General features: G+C 39.2%; 1 protein-coding gene across 1 annotated transcript in view; it reads left to right on the top strand.

The window, feature by feature from the left end:
- PITPNC1 (phosphatidylinositol transfer protein cytoplasmic 1) overlaps positions 1-25250 on the top strand; it is a 269957-nt gene that overhangs the window by 178472 nt on the left and 66235 nt on the right. The gene's annotated exons all lie outside the window — the stretch shown is intronic.

The raw sequence follows: 25250 nt of genomic DNA, 5'->3' as shown, positions 1-25250 counted from the left end.
TCTGGGGCCTCAGAGAACCTCTGGCCTTTGGCTTCAGAGGTTTATTTCCCCAGCACTTCTCCCTGGAGTTATTCTGCTGTCCAGCTTTCCCTTCTTCTCATTTTCATGTACTTTCCATGAGCCTCTGTGCAGAATCTCCACAACTTGGCATGATGTTACTCGGGGGTGGAGAGGCGTGGGGGGGATGCAGGACTCCGGGATTTGGTTTCTGATCATTGCATTGAGCACACATCTTCTCAATAACTGTTAGCACTCACAAAAATGGATACAATCAGATGTATGTTTGTGCATGCCTTTTATATTTTCTGACCGTGCTTACGAACACATATATGTGCATATATACACACCTGTCCCACGAATGTCAGGGTGTACCCCTGAAAAATATTTACCTCATTGGGTATTCTGATTCTTAATAAATTTCAGCAGAGTGCTTTGTTATTAGTATTGCAAAAACTCCATCTTCTGACTTGGCTTTTACCGCCAGACTGTTTCTGTTAGGGGATCCATGTTCGAAGTCCCTTCTCTTTGGAGGTGACTGTTTGAACCTGCCCACAGCCTCACCCTGAGGTTGGGCTGTGGCTTTCCTCAGGACTCAGCCACTGAGAGGAAGAGCCTGAGTCTAGAAGCTGCAGGGTCTCACCTATTATCTCCACTTCATTGCCACGCTTTGCATTAGTGGAGGGGGACAAAAATGAGACTGTGTCAAAATAGGCAAGAGAGAAAGAGTGTCTCCCAAGGTGTTTCCCTTTGGTACCTAAACCTCATGAACCCAGAGTATGTGCAGAAGGATGCAGGATGTCATGGAAGGACCTAGATGCTATGAGTCAAAACCAAGGGTGTGTCAACATCATGTACTTGGGGCCTTCCTCCCCTGTGAAAGCTGTGATAGCAAAGAACTGAGAACCCATCTGGAATGGGACGGCTTTGGCCTGGAACTGGGGAACTCTGTGGTTCTTCCTGTTGACATCTTTGAGAAAGATGGTCTTGGTCCTGGGCCTGAAGCCTAAGCCCCGGGACACTTTGCCGTGCATCTGGCTTGCTGTCTGTTCTGCTGGGCTGCTTTGTGCGAGTCATTTTACCCAAAACCAGGGACACAGGAGGTCCCATTCAAGGCGGAATCTGCATAGACAGAGTTTGAGTGGTTCCCAAGTGGTGTCATTCACTCCATGGGGAAGGAGGATATTTACGCATTACTCATTCATTCATTCAGTATTCAGCCAGGCCATAGCAAGCACTTATTTATATATCACTCTATGAGTTACAGGTATTTAAAAAGCAGACTCAGTTACCAGACTTCATGTACTCATAGTTTAGCTGGGAAGAAAATCCAGAATATTAAGTGGCTGAAAACATAAGCACGAGAATGGGTTTCCTTTGCTTTGTAGGAAGAGCCACCATGGGTCAACCCTTAGAATAGTAAGGGCTTTAGGGTTCACCATCATCGTAGGCCCATCTGTTTTCAGGGACTGCCTTGTCACTTCAGCTACTCAAACTAAGTTAGGAAACCTGGAGCTTGTCAGGGGTCAGCAAACTGTTTTTGCAAATGAAGTTTTATGGGAACACATCACACTTAATTCATTTATGTACTGTCTGTGGCTGCTTTTGCCCTACAGTGGCAGATTTGAGTAGTGTGTCAGAGACCCTATGGCCTGCAAAGCCTAAAATATTTACTATTTGGTGGTGGTGGCCTGGAGTTATCCACCCCAGACAAACATGTTTGTAATCTTAATCCATTCCTGTGGGCATGACCCCATTGTAAACAGGACTTTTGATGAGGTTACTTCCCTTTGGGTGTGGCCCAAATTAATCAGGATGGATCTTGATCCTATTACTGGAGACCTTATAGAGAAGGCCATTGAGAGAGAAGCCATGGGAGAAGCAAGAAGTGGGAAATCTGTGGAACCTGGAAGAGAAAGAAGGTGCCACCATATGCATTGCTATGTGACAGAAAAGCCAAGAACCAAGGAACTCTAGAAGCCAGCCCCAAAACACCATTGTCTTTGGAGAGCTGGCATCATCTTGCTGACCCCTTGATTTTGGACTTTTCTTAACCTCAACACTGGAAGTCAACAAATTCCCACTGTTAAGTTTTCTAGTTTGCTAGCTGCCAGAATGCAATATACCAGAAACAGAATGGCTTTTAAAAGGTGGAATTTAGTAAGTTGCAAGTTACAGTTTTTAGGCCTATAAAAATGTCCAAACTAAAGCAAGTCTTTAGAAATGTCCAATCTAAGGCATCCAGGGAAAGATACCTCGGTTCAAGAACACCAGTGAAGTTCGGGGTTTCTCTCTCAAGTGGTGAACACGGTCAGGGTTTCTCTCTCGGCTGGAAGGGCATATGGCAAACATGGCATCATCTGCTAGCTTCCTCTCCAGCTCCCCAGGAGGCGTTTTCCTTCTTCATCACCAAAAGTTGCCGCCTGGTGGACTCTCTGCTTTGTGGCTCTGCAGCATTCTCTGTTGTGGCTTTCTCGTGGCTGTCGTTCTTCTCTGCTCTCTCTGAATCTCCAGCTTTCTACAAAATGTTTCCTCTTTTATTACAGTGAACTAATCAAGTCCCACCTAGAATGGGTGGAGGCACATCTCCACCTAGTTCTGTTTAGCAACCACTCTTGATTGAGTCACCTCTCCAGGGAGATAATCTAGTTAAAGCTTCGAACATACAGTACTGAATAGGGATTAGAAGAAAAGGCTGCTTTTATGAAATGAGATTATGATTAAAACATGGCTTTTCTAGGGTACATTATATCCTTTCAAACTGGCACATTAAGCCAACCCATTGCATGGTATTTGTTTTAGCAGGTGAGAAATTAAAACACTGGCCCTTTACAACAAGTTTGCTAACCCTGATTTAGAGAGAATCACACATTACCCACCGTGTCTCAAAATCTGACCACCTGATACATCTCCTCAATAGCTCTCCAGCCATATGGCTTCTCCAGAGTTCCTGGAACTTTCCAAAGAGGAGGACACTGCAACAGACAGGGGTGCATCCTCTGACTTATTTCAGGACCACCCCCCTTGTCAGCAGCCTGAGGTCAGAAGCACTTTGCTGGCTAATTTCATCAGAACTACAATGTCTAAAACAGTTTCCCATGATGCTTAAACTTGAACCCTTATCAAAACTAATGACTTTTTATTGAAAAATTAATACATGGCTATACATTTTGGAAAAGACTAAAAAGCACCAAAAAAAAGCGCGCGCGAGAGAAAAAGAAACCCATAGTGAAATCATAGTTCGGAGATGAATGCTGTTAGCAGTTTGTTCGTGTGGCAGATTATTTATATCTACATATATAAATTTTATTTCAGAATTTCCAAAATCTACAAATACTCTGGTACTCACCAAGCAACGATTCTCCCCTTTACCCCTTCCCAAAATCCCTGGTAACCTCTAATCTACTTTCTGCTCTCTGAATCTCCTATTTCCAGATATTTAATATGTATGGCATCCTACAGTATTTGCCCGTAAGTGCCTTGCTTATTTCACTCAGCATAATGTTTCCAAGATTTATCCACATTGTTGCATATATCAGAACTTCACTTCTTTTTATGTATGGATAATATTCCAATGCATGTATATACCACATTTGGTTTATCCATTTATCTGTTGAGGACACTTGAGTTGTTTTCTACCTTTGGCAATTACGAATTATACTCCTATGAACATTGATATACAAGTATCTGAGTTCCTGTTTTCTGTTTCTTTGGGCATATATATCTAGGAGCAGCATTGCTAGGTCATAGGGCAATTCCATACTATATTTAACTCGTTGAGGCACTGCCATTGTTTGGGGTTGTTTTGTTGTTGGTTTTTGTTTTTGTTTTGTTTTTTTTGCCTGGGCAGGCACCAGGAATCAAACCCGGGTCTCCGGCATAGCAGGTAAGAACTCTGCCTGCTGAGCCACTGCAGCCCGCCCATTGTTTTTTAATGAATTAATTTTTTAACCAATTTCACAAAAATTGAATCATGTAGCATGGTATTTTTGTCATGTCATAAATATTTTTGATCGCTGAAGTACATCCATATTTAAGTTTACAGCTTTAAGCAGTTACTGATCTCCGGATATTGAAGTGGGCTTGACCATTTTGATATAACTTTAGGACACTGAGAAAAGGATGACACAGGTTAAGAGTGCCCACATTGCTTTTCCTGGCACAGTCTGAAAATATGGGGGAAAGAATTTTTAATACAATTGTCTGTCCAAACAAATTTCCTTACTTTCTCTCTTTTTCTCCCTGGCTCTGTCCCCATGAATTAGTTCAGAACAGCTCTCCCTTTGCAGAGCTGCAGAGCGGACACGCAGCCTCACCATGGTCCTTACAAATGGATAAGACCAGCGTCACCTCCTGGTTTATCCTCTGCACGCTTCATATAATCAACAAAATTCACATGGCTGTCGCCTATTGTCTTGTATCCCATTTTGGCAGGTGCTCAGTTGTTTTACTACTCTCCAAGGAATTTAACATGCCAAGTTATCTACCAGGCATACTTAGATTCAGGATGTCCCACCCACGCCAAGGGTGAGGCCTCTTTGAGACTCAGACACTGAGCCCCTGCTGTGTTGTCCTTGTCAACACAATTTGCTTCCTCTGGGAGAAATGCCAGCTATTATATCTGGCTTAGCTCCTTCTCCCCAGAGTGTTGACTCTGAGAATGCTCGCTTAGCCTGTTTCTTATCTCAATGTCATGGCACCTAAGTTTCCCAAGTCCAGTTCTGTGCTGGTGTGAAGCTGTTATGTACCCCCAGAAAAGCCATGTCCTTTAATCCTAATTTAATATTGTAGGGTGGAAACCTTTGGTTAGATTGTTTCCATGGAGATTGACCCACTCAGTTGTGGGTGTGCCCTTCTGATTAGATGGAGATGTGATTCCCTCCATTCAAGGTGGGCCTTAGTTAGTTTACTGGTGTCCTTTAAAAGAGGAAACATTTTGGAAAAGCTTCAGAGCCAAGACGAGACCCAGACATTTGGAGATGCAGAAAGTAAATGCCCCTGGGGAAGCTGTTTGAAACCAGAAGCCAGAGACCCCAGCAAATGCCAGCCACATGCCTTCCCAGGTGACAGAGCTGCTCCAGACCCATGGGCCTTTCTTGAGTCAAGGTATCTTTCCCTGGATGCCTTAGTTTGGATATTTTTTATGACCTTAGAATTGAAACTTGCAATTTAATAAATTCCCTGTATAAAAGCCAATCCAGGGTAGACCACAGTGGCTCAGCAGGCAGAATTCTCACCTGCCATGCCGTTCGATTCCCGGTGCCTGCCCATGCAAAAAAAATTTAAAAAGCCAATCCATTTCTGATATATTGCATTCTAGCAGCATTAACAAACCAGTCCAAATTCCTGCTATCTTGTTTCATTAAAGTGACCTGAAATATGTTGCTGTCCATGTCCCCACCCCAGGGTCTGCCCGGCTCTGCTTTATAGACCTCCAGGTCTTGCTCTGAGGCCGCAGGACCTGAAGAGCCAACCCCAGTTCCATTAAATTTCTTTCTTTGCCTTCACCCTCTTCTTTGCTTTTGCCCTCCTCTAATTTACATATTCAGCAGCAGCTGGTGATTCTCCAGCCGGTTCAAGCTTGGTCTCAGGCAAGCAGATGAAAATTATTTTGATGCTTCAAAACTAGAACATGAGAAATAATGTTTATCTAAAAATACCTTCATTAATAATAATCCAGGGATTTATAACCAGAGCCTTAAGGAGTGAGCATTTGAGGGCATGCTCCTTTTGTGTCCAGGATTGAGTAGGGGGGTTTTGTTGGGGCAGAAAACAGTGCAGAAGTGGATATTTCTCTTATCTTGCCACGTTGTCAAATTATTTAATAAACTCACTTCATCTCTTTGCATTTTCTAGGTGTAAGTCTTATCATTCAGCTACTATCCTTTATACTGCTATCTGCACCCTGTTTCCTCCCCTCCCTGCCAAAAATTTAATGAAATTGGTGATGATAAGAAGCAATCATTAAACTGAAAGACGCGGGTGATAATCATATTGATTACTAGTTGAATAGAGCACATGTTGTCATCCTATTATCAATTACCATATAAGTAATTTGTTTTACATGATACAATGTCAGGTAAAAAAAAATAAATTAGTAGCAGCATGACCAGATATAGATATCTTCTCCTTGTTAAAATAAACCTAGTATATTTATGATTGTGGAAACCTACAAAATGTGATTTCATTAACTAGGACACAATAGGGAAGTTGTCTTAAATTGAGGCTCATTTATTTTATGCACATGCTGACGAGAATTATTTAGGGTTTAATTAGTACTCGGGAGGATGGCACCATGCCAAGGCAAGGTTCTGTTGTTTGTATGAGGCCATGAATCTAAGTCTGGGAGAGCTAATGCTTAGCCCTGCTTGGTTCAGCTGAACTGGTGGCGGCTGCTGCCAGGTTACTGGCATTCAGTGGGGTTCATGGGGGACAGCCTTGTCTTTACTTCCTCTTCCGAACAAAACAGGCACCATTTAGGGCAGTAGTTCTCAACATTAGCTGCACACTGGACTCACCTGAGAAGTTTTAGCAACTACTCATGCCTGGGTCCTACCCCTGGAGATTCTGGTGTCGTTGGTCCTGGGTGCAGACTGGTTTAAGCCAGCCAGCATCTTCGAATGGTATAACACTCCCTTCTGGAAGTTCACTCCAATGTCTGTTCTCCGACTGGGAACGTATGTAGTTTTAAAGGGTTCACTTCCCCAGCTGAACCTGATAGGTTCTCTTAGGGGTCAGGTAAAGGGGACCGCAGGCAGCATGGAATATGGCATCCCAACTCCATGTGAAAATCTAGACCAGTGGTTTTCAGCTGTGGTTACATGGTAAATTCATCTGGGAAGCTTTAGCAAACACTGGTACTGGGGTCCCATCCTGAGAGTTTCTGTCTTAATTTGCCTAGAGTGGGCCCAGGTATTGGGATTTTTATAGCTCTACTAACTGAATCTGTAGGGCATCAAGGTAAGGGATTTAAAGCTGTTTGAAAGAACTACACGTTTAAAAGAACTATATAAATGCTAATTAAAACTAGCTGTGAACACTTAAGCAGTCAGATTCTCCACTGCTTTACTTCTTCATACTCCTGGAAGTAGAACCAAAAGCATGTTTGTAAGCACTCCCCTACATACACACCAAAAAAAGGCCTCAGGACACCAAATCTTTTCTCTGTGGTCACATATTGTCGAGGACATGATTCCCCAGCAAGGATATTCCTCTATTCAGGTTGCAAGAATGTCCACTTCCTGGAAATGCAGGGTTCTGCCCTACACAGAGCTCTCCTTGGAGAATGCCTAGAAGTATTTGGAATTTATTTACTTTCTAATACAGTTATTTTGTATAATGAATGATCACCTAAGTTGAAATCAGAATCAATATTCAAATCCCAGCTGCATGACCTTAAACAATTCTCTTACCCAACTGGAGGTTTGGTTTATGCTATTCATAAAAGAGAATTAATGACGCTTGCATCAGTGTGTGGATGATTCACAGAGGTTCACGTACACTGAACACTTCATAAACTGTAAGGTGCTATATACAGATGTTAGATGCTGGTACTGGTATGGTCATACCCTGGGATTAACTTCACTAATGATGATTTCTCCTCTTATGAATGGCTCTGACTTTGTCTGTGAATTGTCAGCAAACCTTTTGTCGTTCAACAAATGTATGATGTGCGGTACAAGAGGCATTGAGGATGCAACAATAATTAAGACAAGTTCTCCACTACTCATGGAGTTGGAGAAGTGGATGATAGCCAGTAAACAAACAAAAGAATTAGAGGTGTAGTACGTGCCAAGAAATGGATGGACTGGATGGTAGTAGGAGCTCAGCCCGAGGCCACGTGTCAGGAGAGACCTCTCAGGAGGGGTGACAGGTCCATCGTGAGACCTGAGTTTAGGAAGGAGCCAACCAGTGAAGGGCTTTCCAGGCCAGGGGACAGCAAGGACTAGGGCCCCGGAACTGTCAGAAAACCAGTGGCCAGAGCACTGTGAGTGAGGGGAGACGGGTGGAAATGAGATTGAAAAAGGAGTGGAAGCCAGACCATGTAAGACTTTTCTGGCCATGGCAGGGAGTTTGGATTTTGGTGTAGTGGGAAGCAATTAAAGGGTTTTCAACAAACGAGTAGGATGATATGACTTATGGTTTTTATTAAAATAAACTTTTAATTTTGGAATAATTTTAAATTTAAATTTGCAAAGATAGTCTAGAAAGTTCCAAAATACCCACCACCCGGCTTCCTCTGACATTAACATTTGTCAACACTAAGCAATCACCATTGGTATGATACTGATATCTAAACTACAGACTTGATTCAGATTTTTACCAGTTTTTCCACTAGTATCCTTTTTGTGTTCCAGGATCCAGTCTAGGGTATGATGTTACATCGAGTACTTTATGTTTTTAAATGTTTATTGTGGTTGTTCTATGGAAAATGGGTGGAAAGAGAGCAAGAAACGAAGCAGGAAGACCAGCTGACAGAATATTACATTAGTCCAGGCCAAAGATGGTGGTGGCTTGGGTTGGAGAGATGGCAGTGGAGAAAGAGGGGAGGGATGGATGCATTTTGGAGACAGATTAACTTTCCGTTGGATTTGATGTAGGGCCTGAGAGGATTAGAAAAAGGATGACTCCAGGATTTCTAGCTTTGTCTTTTGACCTTGTCTGGGTAATTGTGACATTGGGACAGTAAGGGACAGTGGAGAAGAAGCAAGTTCTGAGAGGAAATCAAGAACTCCCTTTTGAACACAATTAGCTCGAGGTGCCAACAAGACTTCCAGGTGGAAATGGCAGGTAAGAAGTAGGATATATGAATCTGAAGGTCAGAGAGAGGCCTGGGTTAGAATAGATTATCTCATTTAACTATAGAGGTTTTAGCAGAGAAAGGTTTTAAAGAAATTTCTCTGGGTTCCTCCTTTGAATGAACTAAGTAAGCATCTTAATGCTTTGATTTGGCTCAACTTGGATAGCCTTGGAGAGGGGGCCAGAAAAGTCTCCTTCTGACCACAAGTAACGTCCATAAATGTTATCATCTGAAAAAGATTGTATTTCATCTAAGGAGAGCTATACTGTTGAGGGTTTGTTACTACAATAGCCATCACAAAGTTTGTTTCATTATTAGTATTTGTAGCATCAAGAGGGCAGTGTAGATGGATGTAAGATCATTTATTAACACATTTCAGAATGTACTGAAATTAGTTTGTAAAGCAGTGGTGCCAATGAGAACTGAAGATTCCATATTTGCCAGTCTCTGAATCTGATTATTTTTTCCTTAAATGGCCTATAATTGAGGATTATAGAACTAAAAAGCACTTGCTTTATTTTTAGACATGATCTTTGATGTCTTCAACCTCTCAGGTTCTGTTTTTATGCTTAGATTATTATAACCAGCCACCTACAAAATCTGCAGTTTCCTCTAATATGTCAGTCCATGCTCAAAAAGAAGACTGCACAAAACACACCCATTTGTGTTTTGGAAGGATTACCCACTTTGGTCGCATGCAATGGAAAGTCATTGTCTTTACTCAGTCTGCATCTAATGGTATCATTTTGAGAACAATGGAAAAGTGATCATATTTGATTCCTTAAGATGCTTCCATTGCCATTTGTTCTGGTATGCTAGCTGCCGGAATGCAACACACCAGAGATGGACTGGCTTTTAATAAAAAGGGATTTATTTTGTTAGTTCTTCAGAGGAAAGGCAGCTAACTTTCCACTGAGGTTCTTTCTTACTGGGAAGGCACAGGATGGTCTCTGCTGGCCTTCTCTCCAGCCCTTTGGGTTCCAACAACTTTCCCCGGGGTGATCCCTTTCCACATCTCCAAAGGCCTGGGCTGAGCTGCGAGTGCTGAGGTGAGGAATGCCGAGCTGCTTAGGCTGTGCTACGTTGAGTCTCTCATTTAATCACCAGCCAATTAAGTCAAACATCATTCATTGCAGCAGGCACGTCTCCTAGCTGACTGCAGATGTAATGGGCAACAGATGAGGTTCACGTACCATTGGCTCATGGCCACAGCAACAGAACTAGGTGCCTTCACCTAGCCAAGTTGACAGCTGAATCTAACTACCACACCATTTGTGATACAAGTTGTGATCTGAGTGTTGGATGCCAACAGCACGTGTGCATGCACACAGCAGGGGGGGCCCTCCAGCATGAGGGCCAGCTTCCTCCTTCTCACAGGTGTGGATACAATGCAACTCGGCCCTCAAAAGAGCTAGAACTTAGTAGTAACGGGCATTATTATTAAGATCTAGCCTAAAGTGATATATTGCTTTCTGTCAGAGCCTGGTGCACTGAGCTGCAATAAATCCAAAGAGCCCTGTCTGTGCCAATTGTTAGTACCAAGGATTAGAAAGACTGTTAGCCAAACTAGTCAAGGGCAGTGTCATAAAAGGGGTGAGGCTGAATCATGGTTCAGTAAAATGGAAATCAGAACTAGAAAAAGTAAGGTACCAAGTAAGTAAGGTACCAGGTACCAAGGTCTGGATGACCATTTTGTTGGTATGGTTGTGATAACTGGCTCAGGAAAATATCATCAGTGGAGGCTAAAACCGTTGAGTGAAATGGTTTCGGGGAACCAGCATATTCACACTGTTTCAGAGTTCCCCTCCCCCGCCCCCCGCCACACACACACAGATTATTAATTACAAACAATGGAGTAATCTAGTGGCTACCATCAAGTAAGCAAATACATAGCATCACCAATAATGGGATAAACTGACGTCATGTGGCTCCCTTGTGACATGCTGAGAAGGGCACAGTCAACTATTGATTATCCTTGCCAAAAATATTCACCTTGAATTCAGTCACCAGGAGACAATTAGGCAAAATCGAAACTGAGGGATATTCTACAAAACAATTGCCCAGAACGCTTCAAAAATGAACATGTCATTAAAGACCAACTCTCACCATCCCCCAATACCCCACCAAAAAAAAAAAAAAAAAAAACCTAGGGAACTCTCCTAGATTAAAGGAGACCAAAGGAACTTGACAATTAAATGCCTAATCCTTGTTTGGACCCTGGATTTAAAAAGAAGGAAAGGGAGTACAGAGCAGAGAATAAAAAAGGATATTATTGGGACAATTTGGAAAGTTTTCATCTAGACCAATACTAGATAATAATATGGCATAGTCTATAGTATTATATCAATATTAAATTTCTTGCCTGAAATCCTTACTTTGTACATATATAGGAGAATGTCCTTGGCCTAAGGGAGACCATGCTGATATATTTAGGAATAAATCTTACTTTCTTTTATGTGGGTCCATCAAAAAAAATTTATTGCCTTAAAAAATATTATAAAAATTGAGAAACTATTCACAAGCTTTATTGAGTGTCAAATAACTTATTAAGGTCACACAGTGAGCCTTTTGCTTTTCCTTTGGTAACTGTGAAGCAGAAATTTCCATTCAGCTCTCATTTTTCAGTGATGTCCTGATTACATTAATGAAATAAAAAAAAAAAGTTAGCCTAGTCATTACTTTTATCAGTATCAGCATTGATCCTATTCATATTTTTGAAAAAGGGGAAATTTTGAATTTCAGAAACCCTAGGTTCTCTCTGAGTGATTCAACACTTTGGGCTGTGTCCTAAAGTTTTAAAGAGACAGATGGAAACCATGCAGGCTGGACTTCTAAGCATACATTCCTGCTGAGAGTTTGAGCTGATGCCACGTGCCTCACTTAAATGTTTCTATACCCCTGTTATCTGTGTGTACCCAACCCCAAGCACTTGTGCTGTGCTGTAATTTGTGCTCATTTAACTGTCTGTGTAGTTTAAAGCTCTTTGAGGGCTTTCTCATCTATGGATGTATCAGTAATACCCAGCACATGATATATGTTCAAAAAAGCTTATGTTGAATGACTGAATGAAAAATAATTCATTTAGACTAAATTCAGGAACAAGACAAGAATGTGTGCCATTACCCCTACTATCCAACATCTTAGAGAGAAACTAGACAATGAAATAAGAAAGGGAAAAGAGCGTTTACTTTAGTAGCACATGTTCTAGAATTGTAATGATAGAAGTTAAGCAGGTGCCTGGATAGTGATGGCACACAAACTCGTGAAATTTTCCAGTTTTCTTTCTTTGTGTTAGAAAGAAGGGGGAATAAGAAGGTACGCATCTATCTGCTTATTTTGTAAAAAGAAACACAGGAAGGACAAATAGAAACTAATGAAACTGATTACCTGTGGGGTTGCGTGGGAACAGGGTAAAGAAATGGAGAGAGACATGAACTTCTCTGAATATGCCTTTCAGTATCATGTTAAGGTTTTACACATTCAAAATATTAAATCCGAATCAACAAGAATCGGGGAGAGAGGCTTTAAATTGCAATACAAACAGAAATAAATGAACCTAATTGTATTTTAAGTGAATAGAATCACCACACTGAAGGGAAGTGAAAAAAGAAGCAACCCAAGTAATTCTTGGTTACACAGAACTTGGACTGTGTGTATGCCCTCAGTCTAAACATAAAAAGGGCTATAAACAAATATTGAATTCAAAGTCAGAAATTTACTTTTTGCTTGGGTATGGGCTAGCAATACCGAAACTATTTTCTGTGTAACGTAAGTTTGAGCTAATATAATCAGGAAAATGAGAGCCAAGTTCCATATTGCTAGAGATGAGAGTTATAAATATGCACAAAGAGACCAGAATATATACTATGGTATTAGGGTAGAATTGGAGCTATCAGTATGAATTCATGATTTTTGCATAGATATATTATGTATGTATATATGTGTGTGTATATAGTTTTGTCTCCGGAAGGATCCTAGAAGAAATGGTACCCCAGTACCCATGAGCACACCTTGCCCCCAGATCTTGGTTTCTAAATACTGCTTCCCACTGAAAGGAATCAGAGCTCCTTGGAGAAATGCTTGACTCCAGGGATGGGACAGGGAAGGTACAGGATGAGCCTGGAACTCTTTGTTATGATAACATGTCAAAAGCACAAGAGCTGGCTTAAAGGGACTCCCACTGGCCAATCTTTTTTGCATCAAAACAGATATTGATTATGACACATTATAATCTATTGATTAAAATAAAAATCCATGTGCTATAAAAAAAAGTCCACAGTGCTATAAAGAAAAGGAAATAATAAGAGAGGAGAAGAAAAAGATCTTTCTTATAATAGAATATCAACTAATAAATGTTAAAGGATTAATGGAAGACATAGAAAAAAATCACCATTTCAGCGATCATGATAATAATTGATTTAGGCAGAAATCATCACTGGATGCTAAAACTAGTGTGTCACAGTTTGATGAAGAACAGAATATGTGCATAGTCTCAAAGTACCTCTCCACAAATTACCTATTAATTGAAAAGGGAAAAATAATCATTTTAAATAGAAGAACTTTTCTTCAACAAGTGTCTTTAACATTATCAATTATGGGGGCAAACTGATATCCAATAATTCCTGAAAAGGACACAGCATCATTTCTGTGGTATTTCTGCACACACACACTCAAAATGCATAGCCTGAATCCAATCATAAGGAAACATCAGACAAACTCAAATTGATGGGGTCTATAAAACAACTGGCCTGTAGTCTCCAGCAATGTCAAGGTCATGAAAGACAGAGAAAGGCTGATGAGTTGTTTTAGATTAAAAGAGACTACAGAGGCAAAATAACTAAATATGGTATGTGAGCCTGGATTGGACCCTGAACTGGGGGAGAATAGCCAAAGGATATCACTGTGACATTACAAATGATATCATAATTGGCAAAATTTGACTATGTCCCACATATTAGGTAATGACATTATGTCTCAGTTAAATTTCCTGATTTTGATCTCTGCACTGTGGTGATGTAAAAGAATGTCCTTGACCTGAGGAAATTCACAATGAAATCTTTAGAAATAAAAGGATACAATGTCTGCATCTTACTCCGAAACGGAAATGACAGAGCACATGGAGCAAATGTGAGCAATTGGAGAATCTGGGTAAAAGGTATTCAGGAAATTTTTGCAATATTCTTATTAGGGTATTTTTTTAAGTTTGAGACTATATCAGTGTTTAAAATTACAATGATTTTTTAAAATAAAAATAAAACAAAAAAGAAAATAGTGGTAAAAGGAATACAACTAAAAAGGCATCGTTTTTTATTATTTACGGAGTGTCTGAACTGAAAATAAAACTTAAGAGAAATGGCAAATGGCTACGACTATTAAGTTCAGTGTGGTTACTGGATATATGATCTGCATATAAATAATCAATCAATTTTCTCTATATCAATAGTAAATTAGAAAATATAATGGGAAAAAAGACCCTATTAATAATACCAACATGCCTCTAAGCTACCTACAAGCAAATCTCTTTTTTAGAGAAAATTTATTTTTGTCAAAGGACATGTAAATGGCAAATACTCCATGTTCATGGATGGGAAGACTAAATACTACAAAAAAGTAATTATTTCCTAAATTATAATCCCCAAATTAAATATAATTTCAACCAATATCGCAACATGATTTCCACAGATTGATTGGTAAAATTCACATAGAAGAATAAAAATCCAAAAATAGTCAGGACAGATTTTAAATAGAGTAAGGAGACAAGGGAGACACATCCTACCAGATAACAAAATCATATTAATAAAGACAGTGTGGTATTGGCACAAACATGGAATAGATCAAAGCTGATGATATAAGTTTAGGACTTAGTAAAGAGGGTATCTCAATCGGTGGTGAGAAAAGATCAAATTTTCAGTAAATCACATTGAATCAATTGACTTTTGTATGGAAAAATAAAACAGAACCCTATCTCACTCCATATTCATAAAGTCCAAAAGGAGTTTTCAAACCTAAGTGTGGAAAACCATCAGCATCATTTCAGAACGTATTGTTTATGGATTCATTTATAAAGACGTGGGTCAAAGTCATAGCAAACTTAAGAAAACCATCATCCTGGAGAGTGAGCAGAAAGAATTGTGACTATAAAGGGGCTTCTCAGAATCGGCACCAAATATGACCAGTTTTGTTTATTTTTGTTCATTTTGAGTGGTGGGTGGTGGCTGCTTGTTATATGATCCTTGGTATTCCTCTGAGTGTTGGTCTTTTGAATTTTGAAATAAATATTCATCTGACTCTTCAGTTCCATGAGACTCAAACCTCTCCCCTTTTCTGTGATCCATTCTCAGGTATAGGCACACTGGCTTTGCAGTTGTTTCCCAATGTTTACCTTTTTTTTTTTCCGTCGTACAAGACATAATGACTATGGGAAAATAATACACTTCACTGAAAGGGGGTGTGGGGAAGCATAGCTGCTTTCTCACTTATTTACCTAGAGCTTTGTGCTTATGATTGTTGAGCCTTGGTGGGTAGGATTGCTTATGACATATGATGGCCAACAGTGTTTGGGACTTGGAGCACTTTAGATGAGGCCACTCAAGGGTTCTGCCAAAAGTTAGTAGGTGGTCCAGTGCATTTAGCAGGACAGTATCCTAGACTCAGAAATCACAGGCCTTGGACCAGATGGCGTTGAAAGCAGGGTTCTGAGGCAATGATTATGGGACTTTATCATTCTGAACTTTCCCAGCTGTGAAAGGGGAAAACTCCCACTTCAGAGGATTTTTGGAAAGATTCAATGAGATAATGCATGTAGTGGTGGTTCTTCTCTTTCGTTTCAGTTGTACTTCTTGGGAACCACTGCAGAATTGGACTCTTTAAGAGACCTGCAAGTGGAGAAATTAATTGGGGCTTCTTTAGGAGGGAAGATGATTAAGTTCTCAAACTTGAAGTCTTCAGCCCAACTCCTTTCATAGGGCACCCTCAGACATGAGTTGAGAAGTCACATGTCTCTGGGGGCATTTGAGTTTCACTCCCCAACATGAGGCAGAAGAGGTCATTGGCCTAAGCTTCCAGCCTGGAGATTGCTGATTTCAGAACAGTCCCTCTTGGGGTCTCACTGATTTATAGGGGAGCCTGCCTGGCACAGCTCTGCCCCACAAGGGAAAGCCACCTGAGCTTGTTGGTCCAGGTTAGTAATCAACAGGACAGAGGCAGAATGGCCAAGGGATAAAGGCTCCAGGTGCTGGAGTCAGGCCGATATGGATGACTGGGATGGATTCCCGGCTTAGCCACTTAGCAGGAATCTTGCCTCTTCTCTTTGTGCCCCTGTAAAATGGCATAATAATAGTTCCTACTCATAAGGTGCTTGTGAGGATTAAATGAGTTAATCATGAAAGATCCTTAACGTGTGCTTGGTACACATAATAGGTGCTCAACACATTAGCTATTGTTGATATTTTCATATTTCCTCAATTCTAAGATGCCCATTTTCACCTTTTAACAGTCCTAAAAATGGAATGCATCCTAGAGTTGATGGCGTCTTACAATGATGAGCAGAAGTATTTTTTTCTTTCTTGGTACAATCAGTGGCATCTTAGGTTCAGTGAACTCAGCATGATATTCCCCTCTTACACAGGATGCTGAGGTGTTTGTAGCACTGAATGGTGTTCACACGTAAAATGTGAACCATGAACTGGATTCTGCCAAAGGAAAGTCATTGAGTAGTAAACTCTTCAGTCGTTCAGGCCTGGAAGGTTGGTTGTTAACTTTTTCCAGAGCGCTTGCCAGCATCCTAATCATGCGGTGACTTGATAGAAGTCTGAAAAGGTTGAATCTTCCTCCACTCACTGCCATCATCTTTGTAAAATGGATTTTTCTCTAAAATCTCTGGATGCCATCTATCTGAGAAACATCTCCAAGGACAAAGTCTCAGCTAGTATTTTAGTCTTTAAAAAAAAAAAGTTAGGTAAGGAGATATGACAGGAACTGACCTTATAGAAGAGAAGTTAACGATTTCCAATGGATGTGGTTTCAAAGCAATTTTTTTTACTTTTACTACACTGAAGGCATTGCTTCCATCTGCTCCTCTGCTGGTACACAGGCTCTGCTTTTTTTTTTGTTTTTTGTTTTTGTTTTTTCAGGCTCTGCTTTTTAAGCATGCAGGGCATCAGCTGTTGCCCACCAGATTCTGTACTTGATCTTCAGAGGCTGATGGCAGTTCTGTCTGAACAATGTTAAGTTTTTAAATCATATTTCCCCTTTAATACCCACTGAAGACCCGTATATAGTCCATCAGATTTTAAAGCCACTTCGTAAAATAAACTTTTCAAATATAAAGTTCATAGAGCTGCATCTGAAAATTTTTCATCTTGTTCCCAGCCTTGTAAAGAATCCTTCATAAATACATTTGTAATGTGCAGACTGTTCTCTGGATTATTTTTAATTATTTTTAGCTCTGCTGATCAGATTATTAATAAATTGATGTTGAAAAGCATCAACTAAATGCTGTCATGGAAAAGATACTCAGGGGTAAAACTCAGTAATTGACCATTTGGTGCTGAAATGGTTTTTTTACCCATACCTAGCTTTAGAGATCATAAATCTGCCATGAGTCTGAGTTTGTTATTAACTCAACTTCACAGTGATTGGCATGTCAAAACTAGAACGAAAGATTGAAATGAAATTTGAAACATATTAATGAAGGTCCTCAGGTATGAAGGACGCTGGAATGATTGATTTTCCTAGAAACTTAATTTTGATCTCTGGGTGAAGGTTTGTTTTTCAGTGCCCAGCTTATTTGCTCTAGAACCATCTGAGTCTCTTGGAATAGATGATGTCAAACCAGATACACCAGTTGCACATATGACCTTTGTTGGTGCTTTTTATAATGGTTTGAAGTCTAAATACTTTTGCTTTAATAAAAAAAAAAAAGGCAGTCATGTGGTACCCAGCAGTGACTTAATATACTGCTTTATTTAAGAATTCATCTAACAGCGTGTTGCTTCCTCTTTCTAAGATTCACTCTTACTCTTGGAAAAATCTATTCTCTCATGTAATTAAGGATAAAAAATTAATTAGTGATTCTCTTTGGACACAGATATTTGAGAGTTGCATTTTGTGCCAGATTGTTCTCTAATTGCCCCCAAAGACTGTGTCTTCTGGTACCCGCTTTATAAATTTTCACCATGCGGTGTTGAGGAGCAAAAAGTACAATAGGTAAGAAATATCATTGCATGCTTGTGCAAATAGGAGTGTTCAATGTAAAGGATCTTTCCACCTCTGTGTGCTTTATTGTGCACACGCCTGTACCTCTACAGAAAACAAGTATTTGGTTACGTTGGCCAAAGCCAAGAATTGTTGTTGGTTTTTAAAATTTTTATTAATAAAACAAATCAGCATACAATATGAACATTATTTTATTTTCATCACATAGTTGTATATTCATCATCATGATCATTTCATAGAACATTTGCATCAATTCAGAAAAAGAAATAAAAAGAAAACAAAGAAAATCATACATGCCATACTCCTTACCCCTCCCTTTCATTGATCACTAGCATTTTAATCTACTAGATTTATTTTAACATTTGTTCCCCCTATTATTTATTTATTTTTAATCCATATATTTTACCTCTCTGTCCATAAGATAGACAAAAGAAGCATCAGATACAAGGTTTTCACAATCACACAGTCAAATTGCAAAAGCTGTATCATTATACAATCATCTTCAAGAAACATGGCTACTGGAACACAGCTCTACATTTTCAGGCAGTTCCCTCTAGCCTCTCTGTTATACCTCCATTAAAAAGGTGATATCTACTTAATGCATAAGAATAACCTCCAGGATAACCTCTCGACTCTGTTTGGAATCTCTCAGCCATTGACACTTTATTTTGTCTCATTTCTCTCTTCCCCCTTTCAGTTGAGGTTTTCTCAATCCCTTGGTGCTGAGTCCCAGCTCATTCTAGGATTTCTGTCCCACGTTGCCAGGAAGGTCCATGCCCCTGGGAGTCATGTCTCACGTAGACAGGGGAAGGGCGGTAAGTTTGCTTGATGTGTTGGCTGGAGAGAGAGGCCACATCTGAACAACAAAAGAGGTTCTCTTGGGGGTGACTCTTAGGCCTAATTTTAAGTAGGCTTGACCTATCCTTTGTGGGCTTAAGTTTCATATGAACAAACCCCAAGATTGGGGACTCAGCCTATTGCTTTGTTTGTCCCCACTGCTAGTGAGAATATCAAGAATTCTCCACTTGAGAAAGTTGAATTTCCCCCTTTTCTCACTATTCCCCCAAGGGGACTTTGCAAATACTTTTTTACTCACTGTTCAAGTCACTCTGGGGTTTACTGGGGCATCATTCTGGACAAACCTACAAAATCTTATGCCCTACTCAAGGTTCCATGTACTTATAGTGTTCAGTTAAGCTGTCCACATAAGTTACATTAGGAAATGCCCTAGTCAAAATATAAATTTTGTACCAAATAAATATTTTTTGCTTTCTCATACATAAGTTAAAGTTTCAAAATATTAATTACCATCTATTTTCAACACCCTGCATAATTGACATTCCTTTGTTCGTCCTCATGCAAAACATTTTTAAATTTGTACATTTAGTCACTATCATTATGCACTCTAGGCATTCCTAGATTATACCATCTCAGTGTTTATCGTATATCTTTTCTTCTGATTTCATTTGTGCCCCCAGGCCTCCTCCCTCTATCATTCTCACATTCAGCTTCATTCAGTGTTCTAACATTATTGTATTACAGTTAGGTAGTATTGTGCTATCCATTTCTTAATTTTTATAATCAGTCCCATTGCACAAACTGTATCCCATCAGTTCCAATTACCCAATATCTACCCTATTTCTATCTCCTGATGACCTCTGTTCTTAATTGAAATTATCCAAGTTCATTCACTAATGTTAGTTCATGTCAGTGAGACCATACAGTATTTGTACTTTTGTTTCTGGCTAATCTCACTCAGCATAATGTCTTTAACGTCCATCCATGTTGTTATATACTTCATAACTTTATTCTGTTTTAAACAATTACATAATATTCCATTGTATGTATATACCACAGCTTGTTTAGCCACTCCTCTGTTGATGGACATTTCTGTTTCCATCTCTTGGCAATTGTAAATAATGCTGCTATAAACATTGGTGTGCAAATGTCTGTTTGTGTCTTTGCCCTCATGTCCTCTGAGTAGATACCTAGCAATGGTATTGCTGGGTCCTATGGCAATTCTATACTTAGCTTCCCAAGGAACTGCCAAACTGCCTTCCACAGCGATTGTTCCATTTGACATTCCCACCAACAGTGGATAAGTGTGCCTCTTTCTCCACATCCTCTCCAGCACTTGTCGTTTTCTGTTTTATTGATAATGGCCATTGTGATGGGTGTGAGAAGATATCTCATTGTGGTTTTGATTTGCATTTCCCTAATAGCCAAGGAAGTTGAGCATCTTTTCATGTGCCTTTTGGCCATTTGTATTTTGTCTTCTGAGAAGTGTCTGTTCACGTCTTTTGCCCATTTTGTAATTGGGATGTTTGTCTTTTTGTTGTTGAGATGAGCAATCTCTTTATATATTCTGGATACTAGACCTTTATCTGATATATCATTTCCAAATATTGTCTCCCATTGTGTAGGCTGTCTTTTTACTTTCTTGATAAAGTTCTTTGATGCACAAAAGTGTTTAATTTTGAGGAGTTCCTATTTATTTATTTATTTATTCAGTGCTCATGCTTTGGATGGAAAGTCTAGGAAACCATCTCCTATTATAAGATTTATAAGACATTTCCCTACATTTTCTTCTAGTAGTTTTATGGTCTTAGATCTAATGTTTAGATCTTTGATCCATTTTGAGTTAATTTTTGTATAGGGTGGGAGACATGGATCCTCTTTCATTCTTTTGCATGTGGATATCCAGTTCTATAGACACCATCTATTGAAGAGACTGTTCTGTCCCAAGTGAGTTGGCTTGACTGCCTTATCAAATATCAATTGTCCGTGGATGAGAGGGTCTATATCTAAGCACTCTATTCGATTCCATTGGTCGTATATCTATCTTTATGCCAGTACCACACTGTTTTGACCACTGTAGCTTCGTAATGTGCCTTAAAGTCAGTTAGTGTGAGACCTCCGACTTCATTTTTCTTTCTCAGATACTTTTAGCTATTCGGGCACCCTGCCCTTCCAGATAAATTTGGTTATTGGTTTTTCTATTTCTGAAAAGTGAGTTTTTGGGATTTTAATTGGTATTGCATTGAATCTGTAAATTAATTTAGGTAGAATTGACATCTTAACTATGTTTAGTCTTCCAATCTATGAATATGGTATGCTCTTCCATTTATTTAGGTCTTCTGTGATTTCTTTTAACAATTTCTTATAGTTTTCTCTATATAGGTCTTTTGTCTCTTTAGTTAAATGTATTCCTAAATATTTTATTCTTTTGGTTGCAGTTGTAAATGGATTTTTTTTCATGATTTCCCCCTCAGATTGTTCATTACTAGTGTATAGAAACACTACAGATTTTTGAGTGTTGATCTTGTGATCTACCACTTTACTGCACTCATTTGTTAGCTCTAGTAGTTTTGCTATGGATTTTTCAGCGTTTTTGACATATAGTATCATATCATCTACAGACAGTGAGAGTTTTACTTCTTCCTTTCTAATTTTGATGCCTTGTATTTCTTTTTCTTGTCTAATTGCTCTGGCTAGAACCTCTAACACAGTGTTGAATAACAATGGTGGTAGTGGACATCCTTGTCTTGTTCCTGATCTTAGGGGGAAAGTTTTCAGGTTTTCCCCATTGAGAATGATGTTAACTGTGGATTTTTCATATATTCCCTTTATCATGTTGAGAAAGTTCCCTTCTATTTCTGTCCTTGGAAGTTTTTTCAGTAGGAAAGGATGTTGAATTTTGTCAAATGCCTGTTCTGCATCAGTCGAGATGATCATGTGGTTTTTCTGTGGATATGGTGTATTACATTAATTGATTTTCTTATGTTGAACCATCCTTCCATACCTGGAATGAATCCTACTTGGTCATGGTGTATAATTCTTTTAATATGCTGCTAGATTAGATTTGCAAGAGTTTTGTTGAGGATTTTTGCATCTGTATTCATAAGAGAGATTGGTCTGTAGTTTTCTTGTTTTGTAATATCTTCATCTGGCTTTGGTATGAGGGTGATGTTGGCTTCGTAGAATGAGTTAGATAGCTTTCCTTCCTCTTCAATTTTTTTGGAGAGTTTGAGCAGGATTGGTACTAATTCTTTCTTGAATGTTTGGTAGAATTCACATGTGAGGCCCTCTGGTCCTGGACTTTTCTTTTTGGGGAGCTTCTTAATGACTGATTCAGTTTCTTTACTTATGATTGGTTTGTTCACGTCGTCTATTTCTTCTAGAGTCAATGTTGGTTGTTCATGCCTTTATAGGAAGTTGTCCGTTTCATCTACATTGTTGTATTCATTAGCATAAAGTTGTTCATAGTATCCTCTCATTATGTCCATTATTTCTGTGGAATCAGTGGTTATGTCTCCTCTTCCATTTCTGATTTTATTTATTTGCATCTCTCTCTCCTTCTTTTTGTCAACCTCGCTAAGGGTCCATCAATTTTACTGATTTTCTCATGGAACCAACTTCTGGTTTTGTTGATTTTCTCAATTGTTTTCATGTTCTCAATTTCATCTATTTCTTCTCTAATCTTCATTAGTTCTTTCCTTTTGCTTGCTTTGGGGTTAGTTTGCTGTTCTTTCTCTAGTTCTTCCAAGTGGCCAGTTAATTCCTCAATTTTTGTTCTTTCTTCTTTTTTGATAACGGCATTTAGGGCAATAAATTTCCCTCTTAGCACTGCCTTTGCTGCATCCCATAAATTTTGATATGTCATGTCTTCATTTTCATTTGCCTCGAGAAATTTATTGATTTCTTTTGTAGTTTCTTCCTTGACCCACTGGTTGTTTAAGGGTGTATTGTTGAGTCTCCATATATTTGTGAATTTTCTGGCACTCTGCCTATTGTTGATTCCCAACTTCATTCCTTTATGATCTGAGAAAGTGTTTTGTATGATTTCAGTCTTTTCAAATTTATTAAGACTTGCTTTGTGACCCAGCATATTGTCTATCCTTGAGAATGATCCATGAGCACTTGAGAAGAAGGTGTATCCTGCTGTTGTGGGATGTAATGTTCTATAAATGCCTGTTAAGTCTAGTTCACTTATTGTATTTTTCAAATTCCCTGTTTCTTTATTGATTCTCTGTCTAAATGTTCTGTCCATTGATGATAGTGGGGAATTGAAGTCTCCAACTATTATGGTAGATCTGTCTATTTCTCTTTTCAGTGTTTGCCTCATGTATTTTGGAGCATTCTGGCTCGGTGCATAAATATTTATGATTGTTATGTCTTCTCGTTGAATGTTTCCTTTTATTAGTACATTAATGTCCTTCTTTGTCTCTTTTAACTGTTTTACATTTGAAGTCTAATTTGTTGGATATTAGTTTAGCTACTCCTGCTCTTTTCTGATTGTTATTTGCATGAAATATCTTTTCCCAACCTTTCATTTCAACCTATGTTTATCCTTGGGTCTAAGATGCGTTTCCTGTAGGCAGCATATAGATGGGTCCTGTGTTTTTTAATCCATTCTGCCAGTCTGTATCTTTTGATTGGGGAGTTTAATCCATTAACATTCACTGTTATTACTATATGGGCAGTACTTTCTTCTACCATTTTGCCTTTTGAATTTTATATGTCATATCTAATTTTCCTTCTTTTTACCTTTACTGATAGTCTTCATTTCTACACTCTTCTCCACACCTCTCCCTCCTGTCTTTTCGTATCTGTCTCTAGTGTTCCCTTTAGTATTTCTTGCAGAGCTGGTCTCTTGGTCACAAATTCTCTCAGTGATTTTTTGTCTGAAAATGTTTTAATTTCCCCCTCATTTTTGAAGGACAATTTTGCTGGATACAGAATTCTTGGTTGGCAGTTTTTCTCTTTTAGTAATTTAAATGTATCATCCCACTGTCTTCTTGCCTCCATGATTTCTGCTGTGAAATCTACACATAGTCTTATTGGGCTTCCCTTGTATGTGATGGATTGCTTTTCTCTTGCTGCTTGAAGATTTTCTCTTTTTCTTTGACATCTGACATTCCGATTAGTAAGTGTCTTGGAGTACATCTATTTGGATCAATTCTGTTTAGGGTACACTGCACTTCTTGAATTTGTAATTTTAAGTCTTTCATAAGAGTTGGGAAATTTTCAGTGATAATTTCCTCCATTAATTTTTCTCCTCCTTTTCCCTTCTTTTCTCCTTCTGGGACACCCACAACACATATATTCATGCCCTTCGTGTTGTCATTCAGTTCCCTGAGTCCCTGCTCATGTTTTTCCATTCTTTTCCCTGTATTTTCTTTTGCTTGTCAGATTTCAGATATCCCATCCTCCACTTCACTAATTGTATCTTCTCACTCTTGAAATCTGACATTGTAGGTTTCCATTGTTTTTTTTTGTCTCTTCTACTATGCCTTTCATTTCCATAAGTTTTGTTATTTGTTTTTTCAGACATTCCACTTCTTCTTTTTGTTCATTCCTTGCCTTCTTTATATCCTCCCTCAATTCATTGATTTGATTTTTGGTGAGGTTTTCCATGTCTGTTCAAACATTCTGAATTAATTGTTTTAACTCCTGTATCTCATTTGAATTGTTGGTTTGCTCCTTTGACTAGGCCATATCTTCAGTTTTCCTAGTATGAGTCATTATTTTTTGCTGGTGTCTAGGCATTTAATTACCTTAATTAGTTTATTCTGGAGATTGTCTTCACTTTTTTTTACCTAGGATTTTCTTGCTGGATAACTTTGTTGTCTCTCTGTTCTTTGACATTCAGGTCAGCTTATTCTGGACCTGTAGTTTAGATTTTGTTTAACAGATCAGAATTTTTCAGTTCTTGTTTTCTTGTTTCTTGCCCTGCCTGTATGGTGCCTTTTTCCCCCCTTAGGAGGGTCTACTTAGGAATTATATACCCCAGCCAGATTTTCCCAATCCAAACTGGCCTCCTGTCAGGAGGAAAGAGTCACCTGTGTCAGTTTTCCCTGAGCGTGAGCCCCAGCAGATTGAAAGGCTTTCCTGTGAAGTCTCTGGACTCTCTGTTTTATCCTGCCCAATATGTGGTGCTTGTCTGCCTACAGATCCCACCAGCATACAGTGATACGCTTCATTTAACTTCAGCAGATTCTCCCTGCTGGGGGCGTGGTGACGAGGAGAGGTTTAGTCTTGTTTTAATCGCTTCACTTTTCCAGACCCTGGGGTCTGAACTCCTTGAGGGAGGGCTTCCACCTGAGCTGGGCCCCACCCCTTTCCTGGGGAAGGCACAGGCTCCAGACAAACAGACAAGCTTAATTCTGCCTATGCCTAGGGCATTGGAGCCCAGAAACCTTGCAGCTGTATCCAAAGAGTAGTCAAGGCATAGAAA

This window comes from Tamandua tetradactyla, chromosome 6, assembly GCF_023851605.1.
Source record: "Tamandua tetradactyla isolate mTamTet1 chromosome 6, mTamTet1.pri, whole genome shotgun sequence".
NCBI lineage: Eukaryota > Metazoa > Chordata > Mammalia > Pilosa > Myrmecophagidae > Tamandua > Tamandua tetradactyla.
This window is presented reverse-complemented; position numbering and strand designations above follow the sequence as displayed.